Source organism: Triturus cristatus, chromosome 3_2 (genome assembly GCF_964204655.1).
Source record: "Triturus cristatus chromosome 3_2, aTriCri1.1, whole genome shotgun sequence".
NCBI lineage: Eukaryota > Metazoa > Chordata > Amphibia > Caudata > Salamandridae > Triturus > Triturus cristatus.
The window spans coordinates 296,276,774-296,304,501 of record NC_140584.1 but is presented as its reverse complement, the minus strand read 5'-3'; the positions used below and the strand labels follow the sequence as shown (position 1 = coordinate 296,304,501).

The 27,728-nt window shown below is 42.8% G+C and overlaps 1 long non-coding RNA gene across 2 annotated transcripts in view; it reads left to right on the top strand.

Annotated features, from left to right (window-relative positions):
- LOC146857186 (uncharacterized) overlaps nt 1–27,728 on the top strand; it is a 129,231-nt gene that overhangs the window by 43,854 nt on the left and 57,649 nt on the right. For both annotated transcript variants that reach the window (XR_014979548.1, XR_014979547.1), the window contains exons 3-4: nt 16,069–16,154; nt 19,551–19,666. This is a non-coding gene — a long non-coding RNA (uncharacterized LOC146857186). The remainder of the gene's footprint in view (nt 1–16,068; nt 16,155–19,550; nt 19,667–27,728) is intronic.

Genomic DNA, 27,728 nt, shown 5'->3' with positions numbered 1-27,728 from the left:
TGGCGGGGGAGTGTACGCGCGCAGAAGAGAAAGAGGGGCACATAGATAATGTGAGACAGTGGATCAGGAGAGATGGGGTGGGGAACAGACAGAATTTAGAGGGTAAAACAGGGGTGTCCACCATTGTTTAACAGGGGTCAGATGTAGGATCGATTTTTAGAATATGCTGTTAGGATAACTTTAGAAAATATGATTTTACATAGGAATCGTTGGATCTGTGGGCTCACAGATCTATTTCAAATACTAGCTCATGGGGCATGCCTGTGTTGAGGAACGGGAGCGGTGTAGTCCTTTTTAAAAAAAAAAATTATGTTGTATTTATTAGGTCATACATAAAAATAAATGCATGTTTTGCTTCTATGGGTTAGACCACAAGGATACACCAGTACAAAATGCACAATCTTGAAGCATTAACATGAGAACATACTGGAACAGAAAGTAGTAATGCAAACCATTTTCTACCCTAAAGGAGCCACAGAGAAGTCATTCGGCGGACACAGCAACCACAGTTCCATATCACCCATAATACACCTACATTGCCAGGTTGATTATACAGGTTGGTTACATACATCAGTGCCACATTATCTAATAGCATTAGCGTTTACTCCGGGAGTCAGTCTGCAGTGAGATGTGCCTTCCCATCGAGATATGTTTGGTATAATCCCAAATAATTCTGGGGGCGACTTCGGGGGGGGAAGCATCTTACTGTACAGTTCCGTCTGTGTGTTGCAATACAACATATCCCACGACCACTCCTGTATTGAGAGGAGAGCCTCGTGACCAACGCATCACTAATTTGCGCTTCGTAATTAACACACCCATTTCAATCAAATGTCTAATTCCCTTTTTTATTTTCTTAGTATAGCCCAGCAGGGCGACTAATGGATCAGGGAGCATTGGGACCTCTGTGATGTCACTCAGTATCTGAAATACCATTTCCCAGTACTTGGCAATTGTTGGACATTGCCAAGCTGTATGTATGAAATCCGTCGGACACTTCCTGCATCTCTCACACTCAGCAGTCTCCCGCAGCCCATACCGAAATAACCTTTCTTGGGTGTAGTAGACTCTTTGTAAAAATTTTAAATAAATCAGGGGCATATTATCAAGAAACGGTGTTACAATTACCGCCGCTATTATCAAGCCCATTATCCCCGCTTTAGCGGCAGTTTTCAACCACTAAAGCGGCGATAATTTTAACGCTGTGCTTGATAATATGCCCCTTAGTCGGTGCCGGCTATTTTGGGACACATGACGGGTCGCCTCACAACAAAATCTCCAAATATAGGCGTCAATATTTATGCCTAAGTTCTTTTCCACTTCAACCTAGATTTTGTGTAGAAGTTCTTGTGATATGCCTGAGTAACTCCATAAAAACTGGACACTAGTTTCTTAGGTGTTTCAGCTGTCAGTATGAGTGTGAGTGGGGTCACCCAGTATCTCACGCAGCGCATGCCTCGCCCTATGGTACTGGAACTGCACTAATGGGGTGACCGTGACGCCCTCTGTTAACACCTCATCCCATGTTCAGGCTTTCCTTTCCAGAAAGAGGTCACCCTCCTCCTTTACACTCAATGCCTGCAGTGCTTTGAGTGCTGCGCAGTCTCTGCTCATAGGGAGCCAGGCACACCATTCCAGTGGAACCAGTGGAGAATGTAGTATGTTACAGTTTTGTCTTTTAACCAAGTCATGCCATGAGTGCACCGTAGAGTTAATGGAATCTAGGATCCCTGTACGTTGATCTGGGGGCTGAAATATACTAGTGGGGAGGTCTGATGGGGTGACCGCCACCTTTTCAATGTGCAGGTGCGGCGGGTCTAGTGTCTGATGTATTCAGTGAAGGGGATGCGAGCTCTGCGCAACTCTGTAGTACAAACCCATGTCAGGAGCTCCCAACCCTCCCAAATAGTAAGGAAAAGTGAGGACCTTCCACTGAACTCTCGGTTGCTTTCCAGCCCACGCCAGTTTAGTCAGTGTGGAGGTAATGGTTTTTAAAAAATGAGCCGGGAGAACCATAAGAATATTTAAAATAAGAATAAAAACCTCGGTAATATCACCATTTTCATCAGCGATATCCGCCCCAAGAGCGATATTCGTAAACGTATCCATTGTTCAATGTCTTCCTCTAGCTTGGTGTCTGCCCTCCAGTAGTTTTCCTTAAAAACTGTCTCCGGGTCAGTATGAATTTGTATCCCCAAATAGCGGACCGGCTCCATAGTCCAGGCTACAGAGAAATCTAACTCGAAAGGTGTGGTGGAAGGCGTCAGTGAGAAGATTATGTACTTAGTCCAGTTGATTCTTAAGCCAGATATTTCCCCAAATCGAACAACCTCCCTCAGCACTGGGGACAGATTGACTTCCGGGTTCCTAATATAAAACAATGTATCGTCTGCATATGATGACACTATTAAGTTATAGTTAGGGAACCGGATCCCTCGGAATCCATGGTATTCTTTAAGGACGCATGCAAGGAGCTCTGCTACTATGGCATACAGAAGAGGTGACAGCTGGCATCCCTGCCTAGTGCCCCTAGAGATTCTCACCGAGGCAGTGACCATATCTCCAATACGTATTCTAGCAGTGGGTGAGTTGTATACTACTGCAACTAAATTCGAGAATACTGCGCCTATCCCCATCCTTTCCAGTACTGTTCGTAAGAACGGCCATTCCACCAAATCAAATGCTTTTTCAGCGTTTAAGAATACCACGGTGGCCTTTACCTCTGGGTTAACATGTTGGAGTGCACCAAAGGAGGTGCGCAGATTGTTTGTGAGGTTGCGACCCGGGACAAACCCCACCTGTCCTGTGCCGGCCAAACTCAGGCCCAAGGGAGCAAGATGATTAGCCCATATTTTGGCATATATTTTGGTGTCAACATTCAGTAATGACAGCGGGCGGTAAGAGGAGCACTCCTCTGGGGACTTACCATGCTTGAGTATGGTGACTATCATAGGTTCCCTCATTGAAGGAGACAATTCCCCTGATTCAGAAAGCTCTTCAAAAAGCGTAACTAAGTTTGGAGTAAGGTAATCTGAAAATTCTTTATAGAAACCCACCGGCAAGCCGTCCTGTCCAGGGGCGCTACTGGATCGCATATGTCGTAATGCCTCTTGTATTTCCCAGGCCTCTAGCGGCCGCATCAGGTACTCACAGTGGTCATTAGTGAACCAGCGTAGTTTTATGTACTCCAAATAGTTCTGGACATCGCTGTCCTCTGCCAGGGGACGAGAGCGATAAAGTGATTCATAGTACTGCTTAAATTGGTTGGCAATGCCTTCAGGATCTACCAACATCTCACCTTCCTCTGACCGTATGGCCGTGATCGTCAATGCCTCCCTTCTATTCCTCAGTAACGCTGCGAGTGTGGCTCCCGGTCGCTGTCCCTCTCCATAGCTTCTAGCAACCGCGTATTTTCCCATATGTCGAACTTCGTTATCAGCGGCCTCCTGATATTCCGCAAGCGCTTTTTGCAATTTTTCTTCTCCCGCTACTGCCCCATTACGACGAAATGCAGTCTCCAACTCAGTCAAACGTTTCTCTAACTGTTCTAGCCTGCTCCTGATTGCACGAAGCACCCCAGAGTGTTTAGATATAGCTACCCCTCTAATATGCACATTGAATGTTTCCCAGGCTGTAGAAAACTGTGACACTGAACCTATATTGTTCACAAAGAAGTCCTCAATCGCCACAGCCATCTCAGCTTTGAATGCAGTGTCAAGCAGCGAATATGGGGAAATCTCCAGGTAAACGGGGCGGGATACCTCTGTGGGCTGCACAGGACCAAGAGAATAGGAGCGTGGTATGACAGGGTATGAGGCTGGACTCTACAAGCTCTGACTTCCGAATACATTTCACGCGACAAAAGCCAATAGTCTATTCTCGTATGAAGTCTGTGTGGAGCAGAATAATGTGTGTATCCCCCTTGCCCCGGGAATCTTGCCCTCCAAACATCCACCATATCTAATCGTAGTGCTGTGTCTGTATTAAATTTTGCTGAGGCCGAAGTGCAATGCTCAGGGCCCCTGGAGCGGTCTAGCATTGGATCCAAGACACAGTTAAAATCTCCTCCCACTAACAGTGGAAGCGCTGCGTTAACACTAGGGGAAGTAAACAGGGCTTTGTAGAAGTTGGGGTTATCATAATTCGGACCATACTCGTTAATTACCCGTTAATCTAGCCCCTTTCCCCTACACCTGGAGATAGGGAACCTCCCTTCGACATCCGCAACTTCTGGGTCAATTTCAAATCCTGATTTCGGGTTTACCCATGTGAGTACCCCTCTGGCGTGAAAAGTAAACCCCGAGGCATGAAACGAGCCGTGCAGCACTTTTTGTGATAACATCGTGCTGTCCATGGGCAAATTAGTTTCTTGTAGTAGGGCTATGTCTACGGAGTGACGTTTGAGGTACGTGATGGAGCAGGTAGAACAACATTTTGTACACCTCCTCTAATTTGCATGAAAAGGCTAACTATATAACCTACTGATTATAATTTTACTAACAGAGTGTAGTGTGATACTAAACCAATCATTTGCATACACCAATTACACGTGGGAAATTGCTATTTGAATGGCAAAATAACAGTAATAACTAAAATATGTACGCATATTAATAGTAGTACATGTGGTAATAGATATCGCATGATTTATGTTGCTTATGTGATGTTTGCGTTCCTGTTTGGATCTTAATGGTGAGTATTATCGCTTTAAATGTTGATTATATGCTAGGAACATACTAATATATAAAGGGATTAGTGAGGGTTTAACATTAGAATCATAATTTATTTGTATTAATTATTCCTTTGTGTTTGTTTCGCTTAAGTTGACATTTGGGCCTACCTAAAAATGGCAACCGAAATCAAGTTCTCGTGAGCGCGATGCCTACTGCGCAGACTCGGATGGCTCCGTGAACTTCCTGACAACCTCTGTGCACCATGTCCCCGGTCAAGGATAGGATCTTGGTGGACTGCCAAACTTCAGTCAGTAAAAACTGGTCTAAAAGAACAATTGGGACATGCAAGCAAACCTTAAACATTGTTGCATAAGGGCTACTTCAGCTACGGAAATGAACCAGCAAAATCCATGGGAACCTCATAGAATAAAAATCTGACATTTTCCAATCAACCAATCACAGACTTTTGTCGCCTAAAAATGTTTCATGTTATCCGAAAATTTATTATAAAAAGAGCAGTAGAATAGGAGGGGCATTTCCCATTTTTCTTGACGAAGGCATTCGGCGGTTTTTGATGACTGCACACCCTCTTTGACCCCACAGGCGATGACAGATGCTTGCACGATTTCTGGTCCTTTGGAGATCTTTGGGATTGTAACGTGCTGAGCAAAGAACTTTGGACTTTGAGCTTTGGCCTGCTTTATTTGGCCAATTAACGGCTAAATTAGGTTATGCAGAGCCAAATGAATTAGAGAAAAATCCAGATAGCAAGAATGGGTAACTATAAATGTCCTGCGATCCATATTACTAGACTACATTTCTAAATTTCTAAACTTTGATTAATCATAAATGTCGAAATTATTTGCAAACAATTTTTAGATAAACAAATATTTGATTAACAAATTATGAGTTTCTGTTTTTTCGATAAAGAGAATAAAGGATTCTGAGTCTTAAAATGTGTTTTAGTCGGTTCTAAATCACCATCAACCAATCCAACTAATTGGTCCGTCGACCAAGTGGGTGAAGTGCCTTTATGTTTGGGATAAGGAATCTATAGGTGGTGAATGCTAATGTATATTCTGTAAAATAACTTTCCTTTTCAATAGGTAATAAGGTACCTCCCCACATGTCCAGCGCGAAATCCTCATCCCTCCTGTGTGCAGACTCGTGAGTAAGAGACGTGTGAGCGTTGGTGTTATGGGCCCCACCAATGACTGCATGTGTGAATGAGCTAGTGTGACATTGGGTCTGCGACGCAGGGAGGATAGTTGTGTATAAATATGTTTGTCCCTTTCTTTCCCCGGTCTCGCGCTGGATCAGTTTTTCTGGTAGCAGAGGATGGTTTTATTGCATTGGTTTGGGGATTATTGCTTATAGATTTGATTATTGCTTATTGATTTTTCTATTTTAGAATATTGATTATTGATTGTGGATGTTCGGATAAGTATTGGTTTATGTATTAACACTCTATGTTGAGTCGCGTCACGTCCTATGTTTTGTAGACTTCTGGGATGTAGGAAGTCGAATGTAATGATTCCGTAGTAGGGCAGAGGTAAGCGCTGCTCTCGGGAAAGACGGAATAATTGTGCCCTGTAGGTACACGGGGAAAACATGGGACGATTGAAGTTGCACGACGCATTGTCTGGGTTCGATTTGGTAACATCGTCGTGTGTTACCGTTAGGGAAATTTCTGTGTGAAAGAGGTGTATGGGTAGCGAAGGTCATCTGATGTTGGTCTTAAGTAACAGGAGTCCACATGAACTCTGATTACGCTTATCACTGCAAAGGTGATAGGTGTTCCCTAAGCTTGATAGAAGGGTAAAGTAGATGCTACTTTATTAACGGGTGTAATAATTCTGTAGTAGGGCAGATTGCCGCGCTGCTCTCGGGAAAGACAGTCCACTATATGCCTTTAATAAGGGGAGCATTGTCGCAAAGCACCAATTCCTGGATGGAGGCGTAGTAGTACATTTTACTTAGGGAACTGCTCACTCTGCGACCCACTTAATTATCCTCATGTCTTGGACATCTTTAGTATAATTCAACCCCCCCTCCCCCTCCTCCTCCCCCAGAGCAGTTTTGTCATACTGTTAGCAAAGCGTGCAGTGCAGTTCTAATCCTTTTCATCCATAGTGCCACCCTCAGCACCCTGCGACCGTTCCACAGTAGGTGCGCGTTGTTGCTCCTTGGTGTAGTCCTTAAGCACTTTCTGTAAGGACTTGACATCAAGAAAAATCTTCAAAACACCATTCATTGTAACTTGCAGTCACGCAGGGTAGAGCATGGCGTAGTCTAATTCCTGAGCCCTTAGTGCACGCTTTAGTGGGGCAAACTGTCTCCGAGCCTCCTGAACTTTAGCCGTGAAGTCCGGGTACAATGATAGTGTGGAGCCCTCATACTGTAAAGACCCCAAAACTTTGCAATAATCTGGTGCGGGGGAGCACCTGGGGGAGGTTGCGGGCCCAGCGAGTGATGAGCCCGCTCAATTACAAACATGGTGGAGAAGGTGTCTCGGCCCAGAAGCGAGACTAGCAGTTTTCAATGAAAAGTTCCATATTCCTGGGGGAAGTAGTCTCGGGCTGGCCCGTGAGATGTAAATTGCTCCTCCGAGACCTGGCTTCGAGGTCTTCAGCTTTGTCCTGCAGCTGCATAAGGGCCTTGCTCATCTGCTTTTGTGTTGCATCAGTCTTCATGTGTGCCTCCTCAACCTCAGTATTTCACCTCTCTGTCATATCAATCCTTTCAGTATGTTTATCAAGGCGTTCGGACATTCGATCAACGCGATAGACCAGCGAGTCTATCTTGCCATCTATGGAGCTGATGCTGGATTTGATTGTGGCCAGTATTAGTCAGAAAGCTGCAGGGGACTCTTCGCTATTATCGTCCTGCTCTGGAGGGGGTTGAGCATCGCCAGTCTCTCGGGTCCTAGTCTTGCGCTGTTCGAACGGGAGTTTGGACTGGACTTTGTCCACCTTCCCCATTGTCGCCAGCTTGAGTCCCAAGGGGAACACTGCAGAAATTTGCCATTATGGGATCGCTGTGCAACTAGTGGAGCAAGCTCGTGTCCCCCTATGGGCACACTCAGGGGAGCCCCCAGCGCCAATATCAACGCAGGAGAGGAAGTGAGGGGAGGCCTAACAAGCCCAGCTCCACCCTGCCAAAACCGACAAATGTCAACCACGTTTGCTTATTTATATAGGTTTATCCTGTTTACTCTCTAGGGGTCAACTGAAAAAGTGAATGTGCAGAGGGATCAGCCTCTGGGCTACACTTACCGCTCCGCTGCTTCCGCCGTTAACACTGGGCACTAGGCCGGTTTGATATGTCGTAGTCAATTAGGTTCCCCTCATCTGCTCACAATCGCGCCAGGAGTCCTTCAAGACACCAGCAACGAGGGGCAGGATCAGGAAGACAGCTCCAGGCCATGTGTAGCACCGCTGCAATCACCCCATGCCCGTCAGGAATATGCCCCTTAGTGCACCAGAGGGTCTTGGTCGTGCCCCAGTCTCTAACAGCAATGGGCGATCTGAAAGGCTCCACCCAGGGGCAACTCCGGGCCTCCCGCTCCTCACCGTAACAGTTGGAGATGCTCTGAGCCTCCGTCTTCAGGGCACGCCGCAGCTAAATCACAGCCCACCGCACCCCACGTTGATTCAGTGGGCCGGGACTGCAGGGGCACATTTTATGGCGCCACTATGCACCAACGCAGACCCACTGGGCTGCGTGAACAAAGCAGGAGGAATCAATCAGGGCTGGCCACCTGTCCGTGCCCTCCGCTCGCAAGCAATGATCAGCAGAGGCAGTAGTACGATCAGGAGACCGGGCACCCCACTGAACGCCGGGTCACTCCTCGGAGGGTCGCCTCTTCCCGCAGCGGGGCTCTGAAAGACTGTGAACGTGCTGCACTTTCCGGCGCTCGTAACTCCGCCGTTTCACCATTGAACTGTATTGGACCAGCACGGTTCAGTACCTGAGATCCTAAAACACTTGGAATATTTCCTATTATGGGGGTATGTTGGCGATTAAAGAAGTCTGTATCTCCAAAATGCTAGATTAGGTTATGTGTGTGTTTCTTAGATAGGTAATCCAGGTCCACCAGCTGTGATATCATACGTTGTTACTAGAATTTAAATCGACCAATATTACCTTGATGGTGATAGTGAGTAGAAGGTCAAGTGCCAGAGAGATTGATTGGAAGATCTGCAAAATGTGGTCCTAGTAGAATAAGTAGGAAGGACAGTGAGATGGTTGTTCAGAATATATTTCGTAGTTGTGTAGACTGTAGACGGGGTAAGAGAAGAACATGTGTTCTTTGTCGCCAGGTGATGAGTCACATGCCCAGCTTGTGCTTGCATGTTTGAGTTTGACACTTAGTCAAAAACAGATTCCCTTTGGGATTTCTCAATAGCATACCATACTGTTCGCTACCACATTCAAACTATCATTTTATTACCAGAGAGGATAGTTGTAGCCAAAAAATTACCAATAGAAAAAATATTTATTAAATAGATCTATTCAGTAAATTAAAAATTATTTAAAATACACAGTATTTGTTGTAACAAATAAAATCAATAATCCACATGAATTCATTACATGTCGTACATAAATTGGGAAACATACAAATAATATTCAATTGCAAATAGTTATATTCAATCCAACCACTAGTTATAGCAGGTTCACCAAATGATAGGTTTTTGTTCATAAGAACCCCTAAATAACGGTAGGGCAAAAAGGACCAGAAAGCGATGCGTTTCGGTGGTATCAATGGGTCCAACCACCTTCTTCAGGATTAATAAATGATGTCTCCCAGCATTCTTGTCTAATTAAAAAATATATATATTACAACCAACCCCATTGCAGATTGTTGTAACACATTAAAAACCATTTACTAAAATTCAATCTAATTATAAAGCATTTTATACATAAACTTATTGTCATACATATGCTTGAAATAAACATTCATTTTATATTAGATTTGTTGGCTTTAACCTGGTGTTTATACATGATAATTCACAACTTACAATCAACAACTCCTGTCACACTTCGAAGAGATTTGCGATTATAAATCTAGCACACACTCATCTATCCAAGCTCATACTTTACCAACTAATCAAGATATACCAATGGGGTGATACCCACCAACACCTGGGACTGTAGAATATGTAGATGGGGAGCTTGTTCCTCCACCCAATTGATCTCTCGGCTCCTCACAATATCAAAAGGAGCAAGACAGACGGAAGGCAGCTATGCTCGTATATTCTTGATGCTGCCCTTCACTTTCTATGAGAGAATATGAATTGTACAGATTTAGAAAAAAAATTCCTTTTAATTTGTAAACATTTGCTATAAACATAGCTATAGAAATGTGTGGTACACACCTCAATTATTAGTGAAGACAGTCTGTCTTACGAAGGTATTCTGGTGTCCCACAAGTCTTCAAAGTCTTTAATTTCAATCTTGTGTCGTCCCAAGTAATCGGACTGACACCGGTAAATCACCATGTACTAGTGCCCTAAAATGCATGAAACTAATATATTTAAAGCCACTTAACTTGCTATATTATTATTAATAAGTTTATTGGTATTTTGTATCCAGTTACCTGAATTTTAGTGCAACACGCTAAAAGCATCCGAATAGTTCGCTTTGAATTAAATGTAGACAAATTCCAATTGTTTGGACAAAGTTCAATAGGTGCCCATTAGGCTTTTTGCGGAGCAAGCTGCTTGTAAAATAACAGACAACAAAATCTTATATTTCCCATTCTCAAAACTAATCAGGTAACATGCGTATTGTCAAAAAATCTTACACGCTGTGCGTGGGCAACCTCTCAATTTCGGCCCCTTCAGAATTAACCACCTCTTATATATAACGGCGTTCGAAACGTTGCACTTGAGTAAGCAAATAAGCACGTCCTTAAGAGGTGTAACTCCTATAATGACCCTCACTTTTGTCCCATATATCTTTTTCGCCATGTTGCTATCTCTTAAATTGCAACCGCAGTTGTCAATGCGTGCTATATACTGCACTCGTGTGCGCAAAAAGTACGCTTTGAGTAAGTCTCATCTGGCCGCACTCTGTAGACTTCCTACTCTGAGACACCCCCACCGGGTTAACACTTACCAGGACTTACAAGCCTCCTGGCGTTTTCCGTTTGTAGCCGATATGCAGCGTCTCATTTGAGTCCTATTTGAATGGCTTTCGCCACTCGGAAAAAGCGCACCAGTGCTGTCCAAATAAAAATAGAAATAGAACTGGAAAAAGGAGGACCGTAGTTAAACCCTCTCCATGGCCGCCATCTTGAAGCGGTTTGTATTTGGACTCGATGCCCATCAAACCAATATCTATACATCGGTGCATTAAGTCCTTCCAATCTTTATATTTACATAACAATCTACTTTATCCGCTAAAGAATATTTTTTAAGACTTATAATTATTCTCAAATGCATATCGATGATTCATTTTTTCTCTATATTTACATCTAGATGTTACATATTTTATATGCGTAGAAGATACTTCAATTTTATATTTAATATTTTTTGACACCCAGTGTCATCCTTATCCATTAATGTCCAAAAATATCTTTTTTACTTGGATCCCGGATTTCATCACTTAACCTAACCTTTATGTTATTCTATAGTCGGCCATCTTGGAGTGGACTATATCAGATACGTATGGGGTTTCTACTTTCTAAGATTAATTCCATTAAAGTCATAGGCAATTTAAAACTGATATGTAACAGACATCACTATTAGTTTATATCAATCAAGAAACCAAACAGGGGTTATCTAACAAGTTTTTCCCACTCTTTCCTGGAGTTTAACCCCTGTCTGATAGTATTTACGAATGATATATACCATTTGCTTTCGAGCTTTCCTCTTTTCCTCCATATTGCCTCCTCTTCTGTTCATATTTACTTTTTCCAGTATGAACCAACCAAAGTCTGTTTCTTTGTGTTCATACTGTAAAAAGTGTGTCACTAATATTGCATTTTTTTTCTTTGTTTTAATAGCCGATTTGTGTTCTGCCAGTCTAATTCTGAGCTCTCGTCCTGTTTCTCCCACATAGGCTAAACCACATGGGCAGCGTAGCAAGTAAATAACATTATTACTGCATAATTGTTCAAAGTATGGGCTACTATAGTTCTTCCATTTTGTGGTATTTCTTTCGGTACAATGCATTGCACACAAGTTGCACAATTGCCACAGCTGGTGTTCCCTTTGGCAATGGAGTTATCAATAGTTCTCTGCCTAACTCTTGGCTCATCCCTATATGTATGAACCAATTGTTTCCGTAAGTTAGTATTCTTTTTATAAGCAAACAGAGGTTTCTCCAATTTTATGTCTTCCTCATCGTTAAGAATATTCTAATACTTATTAACTATTTTTTTGATTTTGTTACTGATTCCATAATGCTGGCTTACGAAAACAACTCTGGACATTTCTTGTTTCTCCTTTGAGCTATTCAGCATGGCATCTCGATCATAAAATCTAGCTTGTTTAAACGAGTTGGATATACGTTTTTTAGGGTATCCTCAATCTTTTAATTTAGATTTTAGCACTTCTGAGTGTGTGTAGAAATCATCAAGTGAAGCACAGTTTCTCCGAAGGCGGAGAAACTGACTAAAAGGAATATTATCCTTTTGTGACTTAGGATGAAAACTTGTATAATGAACATGTGTGTTTTTAGCCACCGGCTTAGTGTACAATTCCACCGCCAGTTTGTCTTCAGTTGCTTTAATTGTAACATCCAAGTAATCTACACTAACCTTACTCTGATGTGCAGTCAATTTTAGATTTTCATCTCCCAGATTCAACCAAGTCAAAAAATCATTCAAGAGGTCAGTGGGCTCCTCCCATGCCAAAAAAACATTGTCTATGAAACAATGCCATTCCAATACGCTTTCATGAAAGGGCGCCAGCTCGTTATATATATGATGTTTCTCAAATTCGCCTACCTGTAGGCATGCCAGACTGGGGGCACAGGTGGCCCCCATGCTGGTCCCCTTCTTCTGGCGAAAATGTTGTTCTTTAAAAAGGAAGATATTATTCATAAGGACCATGCTAGTACATTTTACCATGCAATCTTTGTTAACTCCTTCCATTTCTGTGTGGTCTAAGATCTCACGAATATCCTCCACTGTTGCTTGCTGGGGTATGTCAGTACAAAGAGGCTCAATGTCTACGGTGACTAGACACTGAGTCTCTTTCATGAAGGGTTTGCTCTCCACCAGACTGATAATATGGGAGGAATCTCTTACATAGGATTTCAATTGCCTAACAAACGGTTTTAGAAAAAAGTAAATATATTTGCTCAGCAGTTCAAGTAATGACCCCAAGCAACTTACAATGGGCCGCATAGGGGGGTCCCTGCTGTCCTTATGGATCTTAGGCAAGCCATATATTGCCGGAATCTTGGGGTTCTGATTATTGAGGAACCTATATTCTCCCTCACAGATCCAATTTTGTTCTTTAGCCTCGTTCAATAGGTCCAGACATTTCTTATTCAAACACATTAGTTCTCTCTCTTGAACCTTCTCATAATGAGCAGGTATCTCCAGTAATTTTGAAACGCTATTTTCACTATCCAAAGTATCAAACACCACAACACCCCCACCTTTATGGGCAGGTTTGATAGTTATTGATGTGTCATCCTTTAAAGTGCTGATAGCTTTTCTTTGACTTTTATTCAAACTATGTTCATTCGGATATTCATCATATTCATCATTAATGATATTCTGCATACCAATTTCTACTGCTTTTTCAAATATGCCTGTTTTTCCCACCTGTGCTATGGACGGAGTGAACGTGGATTTGGGTTCGAGCCCAGTTATACTATCTGACTCCCTCAGTGGTCTGTTTTCAAAAAATCTTTTCAACCTGATTTTCCTGAAAAACATTCTCAAGTCCTTTTCTATTTGAAACCTATTTACTCTAGCAGTAGGAACAAAACTAAAACATTTTCCTAGTATTTATGTCTCAGCTTTATTTAGGGTTCTTTTTGAAAGATTAATAATCGGTATTTGATCTATCGCCAATATCTGTGGCTCCTGGTTCGTAAGTATTCTTGAAGGTTGGCTGCGTGCAGGTTGTGCTCTTGTTTGATTTCCATTGAAGCGTCCTCTCCTGTTCTTTAAAAAAAAAAAAAAAACAACATATCCATTGTTGGGATCTCTACCATTCTGCTCCTCTCTGTGTGTGTTCATCTTCGCTGCTTGACCACCGAGTGTCAGAAAACGTAATCTGCTTTCTTCCCCCTCGCGTGTATCTGGGTCTCTTATAAGAGTTCCTTTCCCAAACTTGATCAGTTTTCTGATCATAATAGTTGTCTTTTAAAAAGGGGTAAACAAGCTCAGAGCTGAAACTATTTATATCTTTTTTCAATGTATTGTTTTTTTTGTTTATTAAATACTCACAATAGCCATCAACATCCTTATTAATCTCTTCGAGTTTTGACTTGGCCTCCTCTACAGCTATTTTTTCTCCAAGCTCTGCTTCTAAATTTTCTATTGCTTCCTTTTCAATGATAATGACTTCTTGGGCGGTCTCTATTATAAGCAACATCCAGTCGCGGCTGCAACGGTTGGATATTTGAGTCCAGGTCTCCAAGAATTTTTTGTGCTTTACAAATAAACCATGTTCATTGCGTATTTGTAGGCCAATAGGTAACACACCTGACTTAACATATTCAATTAAAAGTCAACATGGACCTCTGTTCTTATAAGCTTTTTTTAAAGATTTAATAGTGCCCCATTTCTCACCTTTAATAGTGATTACAGTAAGTCTATTGCCTTTTTTAGTATTGATGATCCTATTATATTGGTCATCGCTAAATCCAAGGTTTTAAATTAATCCATCCGCTAACAAAGGCTGGATCGGATAATGTGTCAAATACACCAAATCAGGGTTACAACCTGGCTCTCCAGTCACTGGGACTGTGCTTAGAATATCAAAAAAAGAGAGAGGTGTCCTACTCACCAAAGGGACAGTACACCAAATGATACTTAGTCAAAAACAGATTCCCTTTGGGATTTCACAATAGCATACCACACTGTTCGCTATCACATTCAAACTATCATTTTCTTACCAGAGAGGATAGTTGTAGCCATAAAATTACCTATATATAAAATGTTTATTGAATAGATCTATTCAGTAAATCATTTAAAATACGCAGTATTTGTTGTAACAAATAAAATTAACAATCCACATAAATTCATTACATGTCGTACATAAATTGGGAAACATACAAATAATATTCAATTGCAAATAATGATATACAATCCAACCACTAGTTATAGCAGGTTCACCAAATAATAGGTTTTTGTTCATAAGAACCCCTAAATAGCGGTAGGGCAAAAAGGACCAGAAAGCGACGCGTTTCGGTGGTATCAATGGGTCCAACCACCTTCTTCAGGCTTAATAAATGATGTCTCCCAGCATTCTTGTCTAATTAAAAAAATGTTTATATAAAAATATATATATCACAATCAAACCACATTGCAGATTGTTGTAACACATTAAAAACCATTTACTAAAATTCAATCTAATTATAAAGCATTTTATACATATCCTTATTGTCATACATATGCTTGAAATGCTTGAGTTTGAGCCAGAAGAATTTAGCAGGGTTCCAATACATGAAGTGTGCAGCAAAGAGTTTGGTCTAGGTCAGTGAGGGATCAGTTTGTGCTAAAGTAGGTGCGATCCTATTTTTGCCCAGGCGTCCTCGCTCAGGAAAGCATGGTCTTTAGCAGAAAAGTAGGGAGTACATTTCTGTGCCAAGGGTGGGTGACACAGGGTTTTAGTAGCAGTGAGTATTTTGTAAAATGTAGACGCAGCATGCCCATTCAGAAGTGTCAGGCGGAGTTTCTGAACTATGGATGAATTATGAGTGGGATCGATCTTGGATATCGTGGCTTGAATTCGAAGTAAGTCATAGAAACCCATGTTGAAGCAGTCATGTTTATGCTGTAGAGAGGCGAATGAAAGCTGTTCAGAATTAGTGCAGAGGTCTGATATTGTTAAAATCCCCTTGACTGTCTGAATCGGACTGATTGTTAAGGATTTGGAAATATGTAGTTTCTTATTGTACCATAATGACGTAAGAGCTGACCGTGTCTAAAAAGAGAATGACCGCTATGGTGTCTTTGACGATTGTACGGGACTGGCTATAAGGATAGGTTGCCATCATCCTTATGGACAGGAGAGAAAAGGAATGATAGAGGGAGGATTCCACATCGAGCCATATCGTTTTATTTTTTAAGGGGTTAGCTTCAAAACACTGTGAACCTTGGGCCACAATAAAGGCAGTTTGGTAGATAATCATTTAAGTTGCAACCTCCTACTTTCATGGGTGTTCTCAGCTTTTTAAAGCTAATTCTAGGTTTATTATTCTCCCATAGGAAGTTTGAAACAATCTTATCAATCTTGAAACAGAAGTCTGGGGAGAGTCGAACCAGGAACATGCTGGACAAATAGTTGATCAGAGGTGAGACCATCATCTTGATAGTTTCCAATCTACCCCATCAAGATATATGTTTCAGTTACCACACTGAGAGTAAGTCCTTGGTTCTAGCTAGGGTTTTGTTTTTGTTAGTGGAGACAGATTCAGCGAGCTCCACACAAAACCATATCCCAAGGTGTTTGGTGATAGACTTCCATTGGAAGTTGAAGGATCCAATTACTGAGTGATGGCAGTGGACATTCAAAGGCAGGATCTCCATTTTGTTCCTTGTCAGGGAGTATGCCAAGAATTGGGAAAAACGATCAATGCTGAATAGGATAGCCGTAATTGCAAGTTCAGGAGATTCTGTGAATATCAGGATGTCGTCAGCATATGCAGCTGTTTTATATGGTGTTGAAGGAGATGCCTGGGATGATTGTTGATTAATTTAACATTAGGAGCAAAGGGTCGATTGCGAGGACAAACAGGAGCAGTGAAAAGAGACAACCTTGCTGGGGATGTATGACGTAATCATGCATGCTGTTACAACGCATGCCATTACAACGTGGGGAACACAACAAACATGTCATTACCACGTGTTCCATTATAACGCAAGTTGTTACAACAACTTACCTTAGGGCAGTGCTGGACTTTGGAATAGTATATTTTACTATTACAACTCCAGTCTGTGCAGCAGTAGGGAAGGTATTGGATTTAAAATTCCAACAACGCGTTCCCTAGAGCAAGTCATTATAACGACTTGCATGGTAACGGAACGCGTGGTAACGATGCGTTTGTTGTAGTACCTGTGTTGTAATGGCACTGCGTAGTTCTGTCTGTGTTGTAAACGCTGTTTCCCCTCGTCAGGATCCCTGTTTTAGTGTAAAAGATTGGGATACAACTCCATTAATTTGGCTGTGATTGGAGAATAAGGCAATATTCATCTGGGTGATCTCTTTCCCTAAGGCGTGTATCGAGAGAACGACTTGGAGTTATGGCCATGAGACTTTCTTGAAAGCCTTCTCCACATCCAGGGCTATAGCCACTGCCAGGGGACAAAGCGGATTTGAGGCTCTCTCAATGATATGGGAGAAGAGGCAGATGTTGATGCTTGCCAGTTGATCTTTGTTGAAGCCTAATTGAGTGGGCTCAACTAATTAGAGAATCAGTGAGGTGAGCCAGTTTGCGAGGATTTTTGCGTAGATTTTGGCTTCCATGTTGATGAGGGATATAGATCTAAAATGTTTGGGGGTGGAGTGATCCTTATCCTCCTTGGGGATAACCACAATGGTGCCTTCGGAGGCAGACCCTTTAGCGAAGTAAGAGAGAGAGTCTGTGCTAGTGTATCAATAATTGATTGTGCAAAGGTTTTATAAAATTCATTTGGGAAGCTGTCCAGTCCCGGGACCTTACCAGAGGGGATACTTTTGATAGCGCAATTAATCTCTTCTCTTTTGATTGGGTTAGATGGAGATATTCCATCATCAGAGATGGAGATTTGTTTAAGTAACAAGTATTTTGAGCAGGTGTGTATAATGTAGAGTAAAAGCATTGGAAGACTTTAAGTATCACTTCCGTTGAAGTTTGTAGTTTATTTTTTTCCTTTTTGATCATTTAGATAAGGGTGAAGTTGCGTTTAAACTTCAGGTAGGCTGCCAGGGACTTTCCAGCTTTATTTAATAGAATAACTTTTTACCCTTTTGGGCGTGGATCCAAAGATGTGCGTGTTTGCCTGCTATTGAATTGTATACATATTTGAGATGCTTTAAGGTTGTCAAGGTGGCCGGATCGTGTTTTGTCTGTAACTCAATTGTTTAGCTTTTATTTCCCGATGTTAAGTGATCTAGAGATGCTTTAATAAGTCTGTTTTTCCGAGACATCTGGCTTGTGATTTGGCCCTTACAATAGCATTTTAAGGAGTACCAAATACTAACTGGAGAGCATACAGAGTTTTTGTTCATCTGAATAAATTGTGTTAATTTGTTGCTCGAATATGAGTTTACCTTGAAAACACAAAAGACAATAGGCGTTTGGTAAAACAGGAACAGTTGGTTTAATTAAACACTGCGGCCGGGAGTACAGTTACAGAAGCCGGTCTGAGGACTGACTGAAAATACAATCGATCTGAACAAGGTTTTATACATTTCTTCAGGTATCATAAACAGTTTCCGTTGCTCCCCTTTAGGTAAAGAATGTGGGTCTTATCTTTGGAGTCAAAAATAAGGCCCCTGATTCCAAATGCAGGTGGGCCACGACCATGAGTGGACACAATGTTTACCAGTGGGTAACGTGTCCAGATGTCCGGCATGAGGGGTGCATGATTGCTGCGCATACTGTATGTTGTGTTCTGATTGGCTGTGTGTTCCTAACTTCGTGTGCCATCTGACTTTATTATGTTTTTGTGAATGCTTGTACCCCTCTGGCCATGTGTGCTTTATTGGGGCCAATCTCCCTGGACTATTGTTGTGTCGCTGTGCCTAACTGTGGTATTGATCTGAGTTTCCTGTTCGCGCATTTGTCTGCCAGCTGCGTGTCATCCCACCTGTGACCTATCAATCAGTAACCTCAGGCCTAGGTCTCAGAGCCTAACTGAACATGTATTTCTGAGTCAGGGATGATGGAGAGTTTATGACGGGTGAATTCAATAGTAATGATGCGATTTTGTTCTTATACATACACGTATCATCAATATCAACATTTTCAATATTAACATTCCCCCCTTCAGTTGAATTTTCAACTACACCATCTAACCCATACTTAATGACAGTCACATTGCTGGGGGTTTGTTGTTCTACAGTTTTGACTGATACTACTTCCCTAGTTACTTGTATTCTACCCAATTTGAGGACTGTGTTTTTACAGCAGGAAATCCCCAATTGCAGGAAACCACACAAAAACAATAGCAGTATTAAACCAGCAACAATGACGAGCACAGATCGGTCAGCCACAGAGCAAGACAGGAGAACCAGTTCATATACCACTCCTGCTCATGGGCACTTCCTTCCTCAAGCATGACTTTTTGTACATGGTGCAATGCTTGGATACTAGACTCCTGTTGTCCATAACATTGCCTAGGATAAAAGAGCAGCGGGACACACCAATCTTGCCACACACACCTCCCTTCATTGCAGTCATAAAGTCCAACATATATCTATGCTGCATCACCATGAGGCGGATGGCTGTCAGTTCTTCCTTGATCGCATTAAGGCCAAGCTAAGTGCTGTTCATCATTTTGAGCATTTCCTACCTGGTTATCTGCAACCAGTGGGCGTTCGCTTTTGCCTGAACGGTTAAGAAGGGTATAGAGCCTCCTGCTGATAATTGTGCATCAGAAAGCAGTCTGTATTCTTCTGAGATGTCCTTGTACTAAGCCCAGCCAAAATAATCAGCAGTTCTTTTCTCTCGAGCCTGATGAAACAGAGTTGTCTTTTTCTTTAGCAGATGTTGATAAAACTGACAGATCTTCTCCAGGAATTACCAGGCTTGGGATGTGCAGTGACGAGGGAGAAAAGGCCACACCATCCAAGCTGAGTGTAGGCGAATTTGCTGCATTGCCAGTAAGTGTCTGTCAGCATGCAGGTGCCCCATTGCATGTTCGGAATGTGCAGTATTGTGCCACAGTTTTCATTTGTTCCCAGTGGAATGGTTTCTTTATCTCTGAAACACAAGGAATACATTGTAAGATTCCGTAGAAGTAGGGGTTGCCTCTTCCCTTCTAACCTTGTATATCTATCTACCTCACTATCCCAGATTTCCTGACATGGGGTATCTTTGCTGTTGTTCAACCTTCCCCTACAAGACTCATTTCCCTTCGTATGATCAAGGTGAATGGCCTTACACTGGGGGTCCATATGTTATTAAAGAAGACAGCCCCAGACATGCTAATTGCCACCCTGGAAGCACAGATGGAAGTGGGAGCACAAGTGTTTGTGCATTGGTTTGGGGGTTTTGCTACCTCCAAGAGTCTTTTCTCTGGAAAGACTTGGAGCCTAAGAGTATCATTCTCTATGGTGGCCCTCCTGCGCATCCTATCTAGCCTGATTTGAATATCGCTAGACCCGGTGAAAAGGGATAGTGCTGTGAGATTGGTCTTGTATCGGGTCAGATTCACTACTACCCTATGAGGTTCTACTCTGTTGGGTTGTATATTGACCCCAGGACTAAGTGAGCCTGATAGACGTTCAATATCGGCTCTCGGACATTTAAAATAACAAAATTAAGCAGGAAAATAGGAATAACTCGACATCCCGGTCCTTCTTGGCCAAACATAAGCTACACCCAATCTCCCAGGTCCAAATATTTCCCCTAACATCTGAATTGCACCCTAGAGCACACTCAGGGGCTAGGCGTACCATCTGTATAATGCCCCGAGGTCTAAGCGACCAACACCTCTCACTTCTTTCAGATACCAAAATTGTTAAGAAACCAGCAGCACTGAGAACTCTTTTAGACTAAAAACGAAGATTGAGGTGCCGGCCTTATATATCACACCCAGGGCCCATGCGTACCATCTGTATCACACCCAGTGGTCCAAGCGGTTACCCTGTATCACACCTAGGGACAAACGTACCATTTGCATTACGCCCAGTAGTCTAAGTGGTGACCCTAAATCACACACAGACAAGCATACCATCTGTATAACACCCAGCCGTCTAAACGACAACCAATATTTACCTTTCCTAACCTGCTGACTATCAAAATATCGTAACCTCTGTGGGAACGCCTCCAAGGCTGCCTTGCGACTACTCAGTTCGTACACATAAAATAGATAACATGCCAGATTTCTGTCAGTGGCAGGGTGCTCAGTTTAAAGTTTTGCGCTTCTTCCTAGTTTGCCATAGGCCAAATGCTGGGACTAAGAATCAAATGTAGTCTCTTGCCCACTGTGACGGTGGCTTCAGGACGAACCTTGGCTCCGTGGATTCAGGAGAACTTCCAATCAATTGCGGTGTCTGCTCAACTTCTTTGCTGCGCAATGTGAATCTGTCCAGGCAGGATCCCCCTCCTTTGGCTGCAGACAGGTCCGAAATACCAATCTCTCCTATCTGGCTCCCCAAACAGTTGCTCGAATATGAATTTACCTTGGAAAAATAAAAGACATGAGGTGTTTGGCAAAACAGGAACAGTTGGTTTAATTAAACATGGCCGGGAGTACAGTTACAGAGACGGGTCTGAGGACTGCCTCAAAGTAATATCGATCTGAACAAGGTTTTATACGTTTCTTTGGGTATCATAAACTGTTTCCGTTGATCTTTTTTGGTAAAGAATGTGGGTCTCGTCTTTGGAGTAATAAATAAGGCCCCTGATAATAAATGCAAGTGGGCCTCGACCTTGCGTGGACACAGTGGGTAATGTATCCAGATGTCCGGCATGAGAAGCGCGTGAACACTGCATGTACTGCATGTTTTGTGTTCTGATTGGCTGTATGTTCCTAACTTTGTCTTGCATCTTACTTTATTATGTTTTTGGGAATGCGTTCACCCCTCTGGCCATGTGTGCTCTCTTGGGGTCAGTCTCCCTGAACCATTGTGGTGTTGCTGCACCTATCTGTGGGATTGATCTGAGTTTCCTGTTTGCGCGTTTAGCTGCCAGCTTTGAGTCAGTAGCCTCAGACCTAGGTCTCAGAGCTTGTCTGACCGCGTATTTCTGAGTTGGGGTTGATGGAGAGTTCTTGAAAGGCGAATTAGATAATAATGATGTGAACTCGGTCTTATACATACATGTATCATCGTGTACATCGATATCAATGTATCCAATATTAACTAGACCTGCTGGGTGAACTCTGCTCCGTTCTCAGAGTTTGCAGAGTTTTTCGCACTTTCATAAGTTGGTGAGCACGAGCAAGGAAAATGCTGTGCTAGACCGCTTCCCTGTGAGATTTCTCAACGAGGGCGGTTGGGGATGGTCACTACCACTCGCATTAAGAAACCTTCTGTTTGCGTTGAGGAAGCTTTACGGGATGGTTAAGTCCTTTGGCGTTAAGGGAACTCGCTTTAAGTTAGTTTGTGTGAATGACAAACATGTGGAGCATTGGAGCAAGTAGTGGGGGCACTGCATCTTCACAGGGATTGCTTTAATGCAGAGTGGATGGCGTGCATTGCCTCTTGGGTCATACAGCTGTGGGTGCAGTGCACACAGAAGTGCTACTGTGTGGGTCATAGGTCAAACGTGTGAACATATGGTAGTGTTTGAACCCTGTGGTAAGGTTTGAACTCTGAAAGGGGAAACATTAGAAACATTAGAAGCGTTATAACATTTGAAGCTTAAGAGACAATATAGCACTTTGTAGGGTTATGTTACATTATGTAAAAAAATAAGATACTATGCAAATTTGTAAAACATTGTGACGTGCTACAAAGGATATTGTGAAGCTGAGTCAGGTGGCTATCATCTTCAGCCGGGACCACTTGTGGAGGGTTCCAAACGAGTCTCTGCAGTGTTGTCTAACAACACTCGTAAGTCATTGGGGTCAGAGAACACATGGGTCATACCATTGTAATTCTTCTTAAATGTGGCTGGGCCAATAAATGAGTGCTGAATAGCTCGGTCCAGTAGTGAATGCTTGAGGGCTAAGAACCCTTCCTTTTGACAACTATATCTCATGCATAGTCCTTGGAGATGCTGATCTTTTTGCCTTGCCAGGAAAGTAACTTTATTTTCTTCATGTTAGATGAGTTCTGTGTGTTGGTAGCGTAGGGGTTGGAAAATTAGAGCCAGTGAGGTGGACATGTTTTTAGGTTTGGAGGAGGGCATTCTATAGGCGTGTTCAATTTCAAAGTCTATTCTGCAGGTAATACCTGGGGTCATCTGAATCAATGCTTTGAGGAAAGCGATAGCGGAGGGGTCTTTATCTTCTGATCCTTCAGGTAGACCAAACATCCTGAGGTTCTCCTTCCAATTAGGGTCTCCCAACTCAGTTAATTCACGTTTGAGAGTAGAGAGGGAGCTGTCATTCGTAAGGAGGTGTTTGGATTGCGCAGCCAGGCAGACCTTCTTCATACTTATTTGGTTTTCAGTGTTCATTACTCTCAGATTTAGTTCCCTTAGATCTCTTCTGATTGCAGCGACTTCCGTTTGCAGCATATCAATGTCGGTCCTTATGCTTTGAGCAATTTTGTGGAAGTCGTTTAGTTTTTTGAGTATCATTTCGAATGTAGCATGGTTCTCATGCTTCTCTTAGATGGGAGAGTGAGGGCTCAGGGCTTCATGTTTCAACCTATTCAGCCCAATTTAAGTTTATTTTTCCTTGTAGTCTCTTTGGGCCGCCATTTCTGCAGAGTGTCCGGTCAGCATGGAGAGAGGGCGATGAGTCAGTACAATCGCGCCTGGCCAGTTGGGGCAGGGAGTGTTAAACAGAGGATACACCAGGGTACAGTAACAGCCCCGCTTTAGGTGACCTGCCCAGTTTCAGCCGAGTCTTTGTGTGATAACTGTGGTGCTCCTTAGCTGGGCAGAGTAGTAGGCAATGTATTTTGCGCGGTGTATGTGGGTCATTAAAAGATTGGAAGCCTAAGGTCAATTGGAGTACCTTGTTTACATCTCTTGGTACATGTTGGTGGTTGGTGCTGCCATGTGGAAACTAGATAATGGCGGATGCAAATGCGGGTGGAGGGTCTTGCAGTGGCAAGAGCGACGAGGAGCAGCTGGACCAGTTATTAGAAAGTGTGGTCCGTCGTGAATTTGACAGCTACCAGGACAACTGGTATGTCACCACTGTAATTATGGGTGGGCAACAATGTATAGCACAGCCTGTAGTTGCACGGCTCACAGGGGGAGCACAGTGAAAGCCTTAGCATAACATAATCCTGAGTATGATGGCACCCACTTATCGATTTGATGAAAAGGTGCTGCAGTCTAGTGGCAGATGATGGACAGAAGGAGCAGCACAATTCCATAGAAATCTCTCTTTAGCAAGCCGGTGGGCTTAGGGAACAATCACACAAACATGGACAGAGGCCTTCAATCGCTTCATGTATTAATGGAGATTTCAGGCAACCCTAGATTACAAATGCAAAAAGAACAATTGATGGACAGAATGCAGAACAATGTCATACATTCACCCCAGTACAGAGATCTGGGCCTAAATACATTGTTTTTTTTGCTCACCATTCCAGTTTGAACCCAGCCATATGCAAATCAGTCTTGACCCTGTGTCTCATGGGAACAGTCCAGCCCAGGTCCTCCCTGGACTAGAAACAAGCATCCTAGGACTGGTTTCGGGGTTTCACCCCTCATCAGCCAGGATAGCTTGACTCCAATGGCATGGAGAGCACGGGACCCACGTCTGGGCATTCCCGTCCCACTAGGGGTGACAAATGCAAAAAGAACAATTGATGGACAGAATGCAGAACAATGTCATACTTTCACCCCAGTACAGAGATGTCACCCTAAATCTATCCTTTTTATGCTCACCATGCCTTTCTAGTTTGAACCCAGCCATATGCAAATCAGTCTTGACCCTGTGCCTCATGGGAACAGTCCAGCCCGAACTGCCAGACCAGATCCTCCCTGGACTGGAAACAAGCATCCTAAGACCGGTTTTGGGGTTTCACCGCTCATCAGTCAGGACCCCCTCATCAGTCAGGATAGCTTGACTCCAGTGACATGGAAAACACGGGACCCACATCGGGGCATACCCGTCCCACTCGGGGTGACAAATGCAAAAAAACCAATTGATGGACAGAATGCAGAACAATGTCATACATTCACCAAAGTACAGACATCTGGACCTAAATTTAATGTTTTTTTTGTTCTCCAAGCCATTCCAGTTTGAACCCAGCCACATGCAAATCAGTCTTGACCCCATGCCTCATGGGATCAGTCCAGCCCATACTGCCAGGCCAGGTCCTCCCAGGACTGGAAACAAGCATCCTAGGACCTGTTTCGGGGATTCACCCCTCATCAGCCAGGATATCTTGACTCCGGTGGTATGGAGAGCACAGTACCCACATCTGGGCATACCTGTCCCACTCGGGGTGACAAATGCAAAAAGAACAATTGATGGACAGAATGCAGAACAATATCATACATTCACCCCAGTACAGAGATCTGGGCTTAAATCCATTGTTTTTTTGCTCACCATGCCATTCCAGTTTGAACCCAGCCATATGCCAATCAGTCTTCGCCCTGTGCATCATGGGAACAGTGCAGCCGGAACTACCAGGCCAGGTCCCCCCTGAACACTTTCTGCTTTTTCAAATGAAACTAAACAATTTTTATTTATAACAGGAATCAACAGCAGTTACCGTGTGATGTGTTGTGGAGGCAATATGGGGAACAGTGTAAACACAATTTAATGTTAGTGTACGCTCAAATCATAATGCTGTTTTATAGACAGAAAATCGATGCTCACACCTTTAAAATTGATACTTGTATAGCGCACTACTCACCCGCAAGGGTCTCAAGGCACTTGTACGAATACCACTGTGGAACCCATCCTGGCTTTCCCTGTGTCCACTCCTGGGCACCCCCAAGGTGGATGCCAGGCATTCTTAGCGTTGTGGGGGCCGTTGTGGAGATTAAGCAAGCTATTGCCCAGAGTTGCAGAGTGGGACTCCATGATTGGAATAGGCACCGAGGCGAGAATTGTCAGGTCTGTGGAATTTTGAGCCCAAGACCCGCCGAGGCGGGGAATTGAACGCTGGTCCCGGGCCAAACCTATGCATCAGGGTCTGCCACTTTAACCATTGAGCCACACTTCTCCACTTCTCTAAAATGTGCCATAGATCCAGAGAGACGGAGGGAAACTATGTAGATGAAGAGAGAAGGAAAGAATTGAAGCAGTGAGCTAGACAGAAACATAGAATCATAGGTTTGATGCCCATACAGGATGGCACACACCCCTAGAATCTTGTTATTTGCACCAACCAACCGTTGGCAGAGACACACACTGGCCGACCTTGAATCAAGCAAGATAGACTGCGCATGTGCACAGGTCCACAAATCGATTTTTTCTAACACCACAATTATCATTAATGTTTTCTTGACATATTTATTATCTTTTTTGATTTCTTCAACATCTACAACATTAAAGACAAAGAAAATCCTAATAAAAGATGACTCCTTATGACAAATTTTAAACCTAAAAGAAAAGTACTGGACATATTCGACCATATTATACCCACTATAGCACGGGTACTCAGGAACATTTTCGTAGGGGCCAAAAAGTATGGTCTATGGTGAGTCCGAAGGCAACTTAGATGCCAACTGGGTGGGAGTGGGGCTTTTGGGGGGGGGGGGGGGGTCTAAGATAGGCATGGAGAAAAGGAAGCATGTACATGTTGTGGACAGTGAGTCACAGAGTTATTTGAGCGTTTCATTCCATACAGCCCTCTAAATTAATCCCCTGGTCTCTAGAAGAGTCATAGGGCCATATTATCAAGGAACAGTGATAACATTATCGCCGCTTTAGCGGCAAGAAACTGTCGCTAAAGCGGCAATAATGGGCTTTATAATGTGCCCTTGTGAATTCCCATAGACGCTCAGGTTCTGGTGTGAATTATAAAGCCCATTATCGCCGCTTTAGCGGCAGGAAACTGCCGCTAAAGCGTCGAAAATGTTATCGCAGTTCCTTGACAATATGGCCCTTAGATTCGACAATATTGCATTATACTGTATCTGAATTGCTATCCTTCAATCACGCCTTCTCTGCATGTTGTTGGTACCTTGGGAGAGCCAAGTGGAAAAAAAGAAGCAACTTTATTATTGAATTGCAATAACATTGAATTGTGATATGTGAAACCAGAAATCAATCCCGGCTTTACCACTTGACTAAGTTGGATAATTCTAGGCAATTGTTTCATTTCACTTCTTCATTATCATTTAAAAAGCACATTGAAATAAATTAGTTCAGGATGTGCGTTGTACAAAATTTCTGGTGAGGATTTGATTTAATAAATTATAATGTTGTTCATATATAATAACAACCCAGGCGACCCAGAAGAGTCCACATAACAAATGACTTCCCTCATAGTTCACTTTTGGCATTATTGTCAGGATGGGAGGAGGCATGAATGTTACTACGTCCATTTTTTTTTTAAACTATCACTTTTAAAACATGCTTCTCATTGCACTGATATAATCTGGTGTGCTAAGGTGACTAGCTTCTGCATGTTTATGAAGTACACGTTTTTGGAGTATTTTAGAGACTTTTTCAAATTTTTACACATTTGTGCAAGTTTTTTTTTTTAAATGAAAGTGTTCCTAAATGTAAGTGGTGCAAGACACCTTATTTGCTTCTTTTCTTTTACTTTAGTTAGCATATAAATGCATGCTTGCCCGTTTATTTAACATCTTTCTGAATGTTAGTGCTCTCTCCAGTAAAGAGCAGCCCAGTGCTGCTGTTTACCAGATGGCCGCATGTGAATGTCAGGCGACCCCTGGGCGTACTTTGATTAGAACTACACTATAACAATATTCTAGTTTATGGCAAAAATGGTACCTTCATTGTACCCTATGACAATGTAATACACAAGTATTTTATAAAGTGGTTGTGTCAGCTCATTAACCCCCAGGATATAAAGAGAAACAAAGGCTGTAGACGCCATTTTAGTCATATGGGGGCATATCAGCAACAACCGTCGATAATTATCGCTAAGCGCACTGAGCGCTAGGATAATT